This window comes from Hyaena hyaena, unplaced genomic scaffold (assembly GCF_003009895.1).
Source record: "Hyaena hyaena isolate Hyena2069 unplaced genomic scaffold, ASM300989v1 scaffold_871, whole genome shotgun sequence".
NCBI classification, from domain to species: domain Eukaryota; kingdom Metazoa; phylum Chordata; class Mammalia; order Carnivora; family Hyaenidae; genus Hyaena; species Hyaena hyaena.
The window spans coordinates 257,398-268,621 of record NW_024081500.1 but is presented as its reverse complement, the minus strand read 5'-3'; the positions used below and the strand labels follow the sequence as shown (position 1 = coordinate 268,621).

Here is an 11,224-nt window from a genome sequence, read left to right as displayed (position 1 = left end):
TCATCCATTTCTGTGTCAGTCTTGATAACTCCTCAATAATAAATAATAAGCTACAGTTAAGCATCTTGTTTCGGGCCTGCCTTTTACCCATCAGCCTCTTTAACAGGTAGGACAGTACAGGGCCCTAATCCCACCTTACCCAGCTCTTAGGTACATTTCCTCATTGTCCCAGGAAGCCTTTTCATATCCCCTACTGAGGATTCTGAAAGGTCTTTGCAATTTCCTCTTTGGGAACAAAGGTCCATCTCTCTCAGCATCCCATCCTCGCTAAGACTGTCAAGAAATGTGAAGAATTGTCTTAGATTTTACCCCATTTGCAAGGTACATCCTGTCCATTTCATGAATGCTCATGGAAGGCATGAGATTCCTGGGTCTAAGATAAGATTTTGTCATTATCTCATTATTTTATTTTATTTATTATTTATCATGACACAGTAAAGAGCAAGAGCTTCCTGTTTGCATGTGTCGCCCTGGTCCTCCTCAGGTCCCATGGTGGTGTTACAGAGAGACCCAGGTGGACACTGTGCGCTTAGTAGGTTTGCAGTACCACTGAGTAATGTCAGTGCTTAGGATTTAGGAATCTCAACCTTTTAAAGTTGTTTACAAGCAAAACTGCCCAAATTTTTGCCTCAGGAGGAGGCATTATTTTTATGGTGGTCAAGTAATTAATCTGTCCTTTTCTCTGGAGAGAGAGACTGCAGGCATTGCCCAAGGCTGACAAAAATCCTTGGAAAGAACATTCAGAAGCTGATACAAGCAGTGAAAACACTTAAACCAATGGAGAACTGTCTCTCATCATGGTGCAGCTTTCCCTTTAAAGCAGGGGAAATAATCATCTGAACAGAAAGGTCCACTCAAGATTTCTGACACCAAGACTAACTGGGGTCGTAAAGATTGAAAGAGACCCAGAGAGAGAATTACCAGGAGCCTGGACAGAAAGCTGCAGGGCGAGGTGATGTTAAACCGGGTGAGGCAATGATCAGTGATTGAAAAGGAAAACCAAATGCTACACTTTATCTTGATGGGGGGGTGGGGGGAGACTTAAATCGCTACCTACACATACAACAAATAGTTTCCAAATGGATGCTGATGGAAATTTTAAAAGTATAAATGGTGTTTTGAAAAGGAAACACCAACAGAACAACATTAACTATAAAGGAGGACAAATTAAGAGCTGCTACTCATCAAAAGACACTAAGATTAGACATAGAGCCAAGAAAGGATTGCAATCCGGTATACATAAAGAACTTTTTAAAATTCAGTAAGAAAATGATAGAAAGTACAACAGGAAAAAATGAACAAAGTAAAAGCAGACATTTCAAGAAAAAAGTACCCAATATCTAATAAACAACAACAATGAAAAAAACGATCAACTTCCTAATTTATAAAAGGAACTGCAAATAAAGTCACTACCTTGTTTAACATCACACACCAACCACAAGACTAAAGTGAAAATGACAGAAAATACTAAGCATAAATAATGACATGTATAAACCAGGCATGTCGCACACTGTTGATGGGTATGAAATGTGTACAAACATTTTGGAAAATTGGGAGTTATCCTCAAAAGCTGAGTAGATGTAAACCTGTGGCCCGAAAGTTCCTCTATCACATATGGACCGAACAGAATACCATACATGTATCACCAAACCACAGACTATAGAGTTTACATGCCAGTGCTATTCATGATAGCCCCAACCTGAAACCCACTCTTGTGTGCATGAAGAGAAGGTGAACTTGATTGATGGATGTTCAGACAATGGAATTCTATCACCAACGATATGAGAAAATACAGAGAAATTAACAAACACCTGGAATTTTAAAGACCAAATACAAAAGAGTTCCTGCTGTAGGATACCATTCATATGAATTGCAAAGAGGTAAAATTGTGTTAATCTGGGATCTATACACAAGTGTGTTCAGTTTGTGGAATTTTAGTGAGCAGTACACTCATAAGCTGTGCATAAATATTTTTTAATACATATCAGCAACTAAACAAATTAGTTGTAAGAAGGTAAATAGGTTAATAGCTTACATTGTCAGTCTGTATTAACTGTATTAAATAACTTTACATTGTGATTAGTTTTTACAAGTCAATTCTGGGTTGGAATCTAAGTTGTTAAATCTATAGCACCCAAAACAAGGGGGTAAAATGTAGAATTATTAAAACAAACACAGAAGAAGTCAACACTGGGAGAATAAGGAAACAAAACCGGTATCATGAAGCATACATAATCACTTGGCAAATGCTTTACAAATTTACCCATTATTAAACTTGAAAGACTAATTAATTGGGATGCCTGGGTGGCTCAGTCACTTAAGCATCTGACTCTTGATTTCGGCTCAGGTCATGATCTCATGTTTGTGAGATGGAGCCCCGTGTTGGGCTCTGCTGGAGCCTGCTTGGGATTCACTGTTTCCCCTCTCCCCCTTCTTTAGCTCTTTCCCCGCTTGCATGCACATGTGAGCATGCACACACACTCACTTCTCAAAAAAAGAGACTAATCCTGTTAAATAGTATTTGACTGTTCATTTGGATATGTTTATCAAGAGATATAGCTAGGACATAAGAACTAAAGTAGATAAGTGAAAATACATTTCATGTATTTTAACAGGTTAATCAACTAGAAGGGCAAGATGAAAATCATTTTAAGTTCTCATTTAAATTTAAAATACTGTTATATACATTGTTACATTGTAAGATACATTGCTATATACAATTTTTACATTGTTATATACAATTTTCCAATACTGTTACCTGATGGGTAATCATAATCAGATTGGTATGCACACATACATGCATGTGCAAACACACACATATTTATAAGTATGTGTACATGCGTGTGTGTTTACCAACATTGTCGTGTAATGTCACTGTTTTATACCATCCCGAGGGTGAGGAGTAAATAAATGACTGAACATTGTGTGAAAACACTCAGTTTACATGAGTAAACTCCTAGATGAGGGACTTTGTATTATTTAGGTAAAGCAGAACATGGATAAACTGGGGTCATGGCTCATGAGCAGAAGGGCTGGCGGTTGGGAAACTGATTACTGAAGTGGTGCTCAAGAGCATCTGGTTGGTATTAATCAAAAAGAGACAAAATGAAGGAAAGGATGTTAAAGTAGACAAAGGTGCGCACAAGGAGAAGGATGGTTTTGGTAGCTCTGGACTTGGGATGATCTAGAGGAGACGTTGGTCCTATTAATGTGATGAGCCATTGCTTGTGCCTGTGCAGAATGAAAACCTTCATGGCCCAGACCATGAGTCCAAACATAACACATCACAGAATGATAACGCTATGCACAGTAAGTCTCTGGTACTGTCAGAGAACAGTACCCAAAGTCATTTGTGTTTGTGATGTTTTTGTTGCTCTGTTTACCAGTGATATACATAAGAAAAACTGTGTTTACCAGCATGTACAGGATCCAACACAGGAATATGGAGGTGCTTATGTACTTGGGTGCTTTCACTTTAATCTCTGTCCACATGGAGTTCCTAGGACTGATCCTCATGGCTTGGAAGACACTTAAGAGGCAGGTGTTACCCATAGACATACCCTGCCCACTCTATGAACACACAAAAACTGTTTGCATCCAAAGTCATTGAGGGAATGTCTCAACCCAAGACGTATCATTGTGGGGGGAGGACTCCTTTAGGCAGAATGCCCAATGAGTTGGCTATAATCAGGTGCTTAAAAATAAAATCTATGGACCTTGACTTGCAATGTAAAGGGTGCTATAATGGTGGAGAAGAGAGAAATTGCCCAGAATGCCAGCTGTAGTCTGTGATGATATCATCCCCACTGCCAAATCCCTGACAGCTATCTTGTCAGTTCCCAGTGACTGAATTTGTCTTCTGAGCTAAAAGATCCTGACTGAGCACAGGTCAGATATATCATGTCAGCTGAAGTCCAATATTCTCCACTTACAATTAGTTCTACTAAGAAATATTAACTTGATGTTTTTCTTTTTCTAAGAGTTTTCCAGAGGTTGAATGTGTAACTTCTAAAGAGCCCTCATAATGTAAAATCAGTCCTGTGAAGGTACTCATCTGAATGAAGCCTTCATGCTTCACAAATCGATGAGGCCGGCACTACTATGGCTGTAATTAGCAGATGAACAGAACATATACAGGAAGGTTAAGCATTTGTCAAAATTTGCTGCTTAGGGCAGAGTGGGGACTTGAAATGGGACTGTGTCAAAAATCCAGAAATAGAATTAAAACACCCAAATCAACAAACAGTATTTAGTAAGAGTTTGTTGTACATATGAGAAATGTTCATGAACAGGGAGTTTTCAAATTTATTTATTTTTAAATATTTTTATTTATTTCTAGGAGTGAGAGAGAGAGAGACAGCGTGAGCAGGGGAGGGTCAGAGAGAGAGGGAGATACAGACTCTGAAATAGGCTCCAGGCTCTGAGCTGGCAGTCAGCACAGAGCCCGACGTGGGGCTCGAACCCACAAACCGCGAGATCATGACCTAAGCGAAAGTCGGACGCTTAACCAACTAAGCCACCCAGGTGCCCCGGGAGTTTTCGTATTTAAAGCTGATATGAGGGTCAGGGGCATAATGTTACAGGATGGCTTTTTAATGGATTACAGTGATTGGTTATTACAGTGGGGGTTTCCAGTTGACAAAGGGTTGGTTAAAAGTGATTGTTTTGTGCCACCTTTAGGAAGATATATTTTTATGATTATCAGAGGCATTCACAAGAAATAACCTATATTTTGCATATGTTCATGAAATAAGCTAGATTTTAGTTTTTATTATGTGCCTTCAGTGGTTTTGTTTGCTCATGGAAGTTTCAAGTGCAGTATCCATTTTGTATCTAATTTAATAGCTGGTAACAAATACAGTGCATTAAACTACCATCCTCTACTAAAAGCTAGTTATCTGTGTTCATCAAATCATCAAAATTTATATTAGTTTTTACACCTAGTCATTTGACTTTAGATTTTTGTTATTGCAGTGTTGGATATAACAAGTTTCCATCTACTTGTAAAGATTTATAGGCCAGTAACTTGTAAAGATTTATAGGCCAGTATCAATTATGAATAAAGCTTTAGATAGCTGAATAAATGCAGATGCATTGCTGGCAGTAGAATACTACAGGAACTACTCCACGATAAATTATGTATGATGGATGCAAGACCAGCTTGATGATCGAATGGCCCCAAAAAGGCTCATTTGTTTTTATATCAAGAACACAAGTAGAATGGCGCCTATCACAGAAATTGTGGAATAATCACATGATACCTTACATTTGGGGACATAAAACACTAATACATGATAAAGTACCATAGGCCATAAACTATTAAATTATTATTTTTAAATCACACATTTACTATTAATATCTGAGTTAAATAAAATTATTTGCAATGATGCTATATTCATAAATGATATGACAATACAAAATGGCATGCGTAAAGCATGAAATCTTGTGTATTTTTATAAAATGTAGTAGATTTGGGGATTATAATGAGAATACAAATACTTTAATAGAATTTATTTTTTATCAGTTTTAGGCTCACAGAAAATTGAGTAGAAGGTACAGAGATTTCCCATATACTGCCTATCAGAATTCCACATTAGTGTGGTACCTGTGTAACAAGATGGTAGGAGCCAGGTAGTTGCCATGTGAAACACATAATTTTTATGTTAACCCTTCCTTTAATGTTCTGCCTCTAAATTTAAGAGGGAAAATAGCCTCACCATAATCAATAGACTGCAGAGTTTTCAAGAGACCCATTATGGTCTTCATTAATTGTCTCCAGAGTTAGAGAAAACATTTCCATTCAGGCCATTACCATTTCGATACATCTTATGTATGGGACCAGATAATTCCTATAAATTCTTCGCACTCTTTATTATAAACATAGAGGTATTATAGGTGCACCTCTAGTAATCCTGAAATTTTGGTCTGTGATTCCTGTAAAGTAGGCCAGAAAAGAGGATTGGTTTCACAACTACATCCTGAAGCACCTTAAAAATCAGGTTTTATTATTGAATTAAATACCATCAATCACTGCCAAGAGGATTGTATTGCATTGCATTTGGAGCCATCAGGTAGGATCTAGGACTCCCATCCCTCTTTACTAGCTCACCCAATTCCTTAGGAATTAGTTCTCCTTCCTGTGTATTTTGGCACTGAACCAGGTTTAAAACCAGAGAATGCCTTTTTCTGATCCAGTCACTTATGCAGAATCCTGATATGCCTCCTTCCCTTACAGATTCTGCCTCTCAGACTGAAATAGAAGATATCCGACTCTTTCCTGCTGCCTGGAGAGTGGGCTCAGTGTGATGGCCACTACAGGCAGCCAGACCCTGGCATGAGTTTGTGATTCTCTTAGATCACTGCCCTCAGAACTACAATTATCATTTCATCTGTGGCCGCGATGGGAGTGTAGGCTTGGGAGTTGAGAAGATTTCTGAAAATTTTATTTCCTGTTGCTAATTACCAAAAAACAATTACAAGTTTCTAGTTAGCAGCTCCTAAGAGAGTATTGGTATAATTTTGAGAGGCTCTTTCTTTTCCGTTATCCCTGAAGCAAACAGGGTCTCACAGGAGGGGCAGCAGGAAATGCCAGGGTCTGCTGTGTGGGGAACTGGCAGCCATTATGTGTGTCTCACTGGGCTCTTTGCTTCCCCAAGCACTTTCCCCAATGTCTAGTTCTTTCCCCGTCTTCATTCCACTGTTTAAGTTATACGCAGAGAAATGGAATGAGACCAAATACTTAGGAAGGGTTTTCAAAGAGATGCAGATAGACAAAAGAACATGATGCCAACAATTTACAAACCAAAACCATTGAACTCACACATCAGAATCCACTAATTTGGACTCATTGGCACAATTCAATGCCAATTATTAATGGGAATCTTTAGAAAAATAAACTTTACTATTGCTGACCTCCCTCTAATGATAGGAAGTGGTCACAGAACAATACCCACAGAAGGAAGAGAGAAGGTTCTAAAAGAGCCCCTCACAAGGAAAAACACTGGTATTAGATGACTTAACAGGTAGATTTTACCATTCCTAAAACTATCAGATAAGCTAGTACTACTTACCTAATTCTAAAGCAGCAAAGGTTATCAGTTCTCTACACTTACTTTGGCTAAATTTGCAGCATGAACACCTGATGCTTTGGTGATTAAGAAATATAAATTCAAGGGCACCTGGGTGGCTCAGTTGGTTGGGCATCTGACTTCGGCTCAGGTCATGATCTCCAGTTTGTGAATTCAAGCTGCGCGTCAGGCTCTGTGTTGACAGCTCAGAGTCTAGAGCCTGGTTCGATTCTGTGTTTCCCTCTTTCTCTACCCCTTCCCTGCTGATGGTCTCTCTCTCTCTCTCTCTCTCTCAAAAATAAATAAACATTAAAATAAATTTAAATTTAAAAATTTTAAAAGAAAGAAAAGTAGTTTTAAAAGAAACATAAATTCAGAGTTCATACTGGCTCTTTGATCTTTCTTACACACAAATCCACAATTTGATCCAGATTCACTGTCCAGTCACCCCCAATTTTCTTTTTTTTTTTATATTTTTTGTTTATTTCTAGGAGAGAAAGAGACAGCATGAGCAGGGGAGGGTCAGAGAGAGAGGGAGTCACAGACTGAAACAGGCTCCAGGCTCTGAGCTGGCAGTCAGCACAGAGCCTGACGCGGGGCTCAAACCCACGAACCGTGAGATCATGACCTAAGCGAAAGTCGGACGCTTAACCGACTAAGCCACCCAGGCGCCCCACCCCCAATTTTCAAGGCAGGGTTTGGAGCTACAGTGGTGGGCAGTCCAGACTACTCACACACACAAACTTATTTATACACTTCCATAAAGACACAAGTACATACACACTCACACAGTGAAATTCACACTCATGCACTCACCCACACATGCACACTTACTGTGACATCACCTTAGTTACACATTCAAAGATTCTGGAACACACCACACACAAGCTTATACTCATATTTATAAACACAGACTTCACAGTTACTCCTTTTCATAAAACCACACAGAGTCACCCAGGATGTGTACATCTAAATAGCATGTTCTCATACAGAAGAGTTATTTTTCAGATTTTTATAAATGTTCATTTTGAGAGGGTGCACGCATGTGCACATGTGTGAATGGGGGAGGGGCAGAGAGAATCGCAAGCAGTCTCGACGCTCATCACGGAGCCCGATCTCACAAACCATGAGATCATGACCTGAGCTGAAATCAAGTCAGACCTCCAGCCGACTGCCAGTCAGGTAGCCCCCGCAGAAGAATTTATTTCTCCATACCTCTGGATGCCTAAAAATGGAGGCCTTGTCTTTCCACCCTTTATACTCCTAAGCCTGTAACAGCCTACAAAGGCAGTGTTTGTAATATGCAGCATTTAAAAAGTGCTGTAAACAACACCCCCTTAGGTCAGGACATGTGGTAGGAACATTGGGGTATGTGGGAGAGTGGCAGTGCATGGGTGTGCGACAGAGCAGGTGAGAGAGAGGACACAGGGAAAGAAGGACATAGGGACTGGATGGTGGTGCCGAGGTCCTGTGGGTGAGGGGAGAAAAGAGCGCAGGAGAAGAAAGGAGGCGGGGGACGAAGACGGTGTGCTCAGTGTCACGGGGGCGTTGCCACCTTTGCGGGTACAAGGAGACAAAGTGTAGGGGAGTGAAGGGTATAAGGCGTGTTGGGTTCTGGGGAAAGAGGTGCAGAGTTTCATGGGAAGGAGGTGGTTTAATGAGGATGAGCACTAAATAGGGAAGATATTAATGGCCTGTGGCTGGAATTCACAGACACCAGGTCTGCCTTCCATGTATTGCAGTCATTCTGTAACACCCCACCATCAAGAGAGTCCTTAAATCTTAGAAAAAGTAGACTCCTCCTCCCCTTGTTCTTTAGTCCTGTGAAGTCCCTGTGCCTTTTACCCAGCCCTGCCCTTCGTCACTTCTGCCCACTGTCCCCTCCCAGAATCACCCTTGTTCCCATGGCTGCTGTAGCCCTTATCAAATAGGGCCCAGTATGTGTTCTGCCCTCCACCACTTTGCACACTTATCCTCTGCGTGCCCTCAGACACCTGGGTGCACTTTAAACAAACAAAACCTTTGAACCTCCATGTGCACTTAACCCTCTGCGCCCTCTCCCTCTGTATCCCACACCCCATGCGTATGAAGCACCTCCCTCTGACCCGTGTGTCCCCTTCCCTGTGCCCTCTCTGTCAATCCTATTCTCAGTCATACCCACCCGCCCCACCTTCACCTCATGTGGCAGAGCTCATGGAACTTTGTTTCCTTATTTTTTAAATTGTGATAAATCTTTTTTTTAATTTATTTTTAAAAAATTTTTGACATTATTTTTTTCTTTATTGCATAAACTTCAACCGTTTTAATGACTTTAAAAAATTCATCCATAATTCTGACAGTGTAACACAATAAATTTAATATTTATGTATTACCTGTTGGTTCACATGCATTTATGCTTTCTTTTTGAAAGCTGGAATCGCAATGGTTTTGCATTTTTTTTTCTTTTTTTAAAAGAACTAAATGCTAACCATAGTCATTTGTTTTTCATTTAGGAAGTCTTAAAACCGATGTTTAATACTTGCATAATATTCTATCCAGTGGCAGAGTATAATTTCTTTTTTTTTACAAATAGTTTATTGTCAAGTTGGTTTCCATATAACACCCAGTGCTCATCCCCACACGTGCCCTCCTCCATGCACATCTCCCCCCTCCCCCTCCACACCCATCAGTCCTCAGTTTGTTCTCAGCATTCAAGAGTCTCTCATGGTTTGCCTCCCTCCCTCTCCCCCACTATTTCCCCCCTTTCTTCTCCCCCACACTCCTCCATTAAGTTCCTCCTAAACCTCCTATACATGCAAACATATGGTATCTGTCCTTCTCTGCCTGACTTATTTTGCTCAGCATAACACCCTCAAGTTCCATCCATGTAAATCTTTTTTTTTTTTTAATGTTTTATTTAAAACATTTATTTATTTAAAGCAGGGGAGGGTCAGAGAGAGGGAGACACAGAAACTGAAACAGACTCCAGGCTCCCAGCTGTCAGCACAGCACAGCTGTCAGCACAGCGGGGCTTGAACCCACAAATTGCGAGATCCTGACCTGAGCCAAAGTTGGATTCTTAACCGACTGAGCCACCCAGGTGCCCCAAAATTGTGGTAAATCTTAAATGTAGCATATGTTTTACCATCTTAACTGTTTTTAAGTGTACAGTTCAGTGGTTAAGTGTGTTCATACTTTTATGCAACCTTAATCGCCACTTGTCCATCTCCAGAACTCTTCATCTTCCAGTTCTGGAACACTGTACCCATTAACACCAACTCCTCCTCTCTTTCCCCAAGACCCTGGCCCTCACCATCCTTCTCTCTCCCTCTCTCTCTCTCTCTGATCTTCACTGTTAGAAGCCCCTCCTATAAGCGGGATCATACAGAATTTGTCTTTTTTTGACTGGCTCATTTCACTTAACATAATATCCTCAAGGTTCATCCATGTTGTAGCAGGTGACAGCATTTCCTTCCTTTTTAAAGCTGAGTAACATTCCACTGTGGGTAAATATCACATTCGTCTGTTGTTAGACTCCAGGTTGCTTGCACGTTTTAGCTATTGTGAATAATGCTGCTGTGAACATGAGTTCACGAATACCTCTTCAAGAACCTGCTCCCAATGCTTTTCAGTATATACCTGGAAGTGGGGGTGCTGGATCCTGGGGTAATTCTACTTTTAATTTTTTCAGAGTTTTTTTTTTTTTTTTTTTTTCTAGGAGAGAGAGAGAGAGACAGCGTGAGCAGGGGAGGGTCAGAGAGAGAGGGAGATACAGACTCTGAAATAGGCTTCAGGCTCTGAGCTGGCTGTCAGCACAGAGCCCGACGCGGGGCTCGAACCCACGAACCGCGAGATCATGACCTAAGCGAAAGTCGGACGCTTAACCGACTAAGCCACCCAGGCTCCCCGACTACTTTTAATTTTTTAAGGAATTGCCAAGCTGTTCTCTTCAGCGCCTGCTCTTTTTATTCCCACTGTCAGGCCACAAGGGTTCCAATTTCTTCACATCCTTGCCCTCACTTGCTATTTCCCATTTTTTGTTTGTTTGTTTTATAGTAGCCATCCTAATGGATGTGAAGTGCCACCACATAGTCGTTTTGATTTGCATTTCCCCGACCGATTGGGATGTTTCATTTGCTTTTTTGCCATTTGTATATCTTCTTTGGAGAAACGCCTAT

The 11,224-nt window shown here is 40.5% G+C and overlaps 1 pseudogene; it reads right to left on the bottom strand.

Annotated features, from left to right (window-relative positions):
• Positions 1–3,010: 3,010 nt before the first annotated feature.
• Positions 3,011–10,315, bottom strand: LOC120222349 (annotated as a pseudogene).
• Between the last annotated feature and the right edge of the window lie 909 nt (positions 10,316–11,224).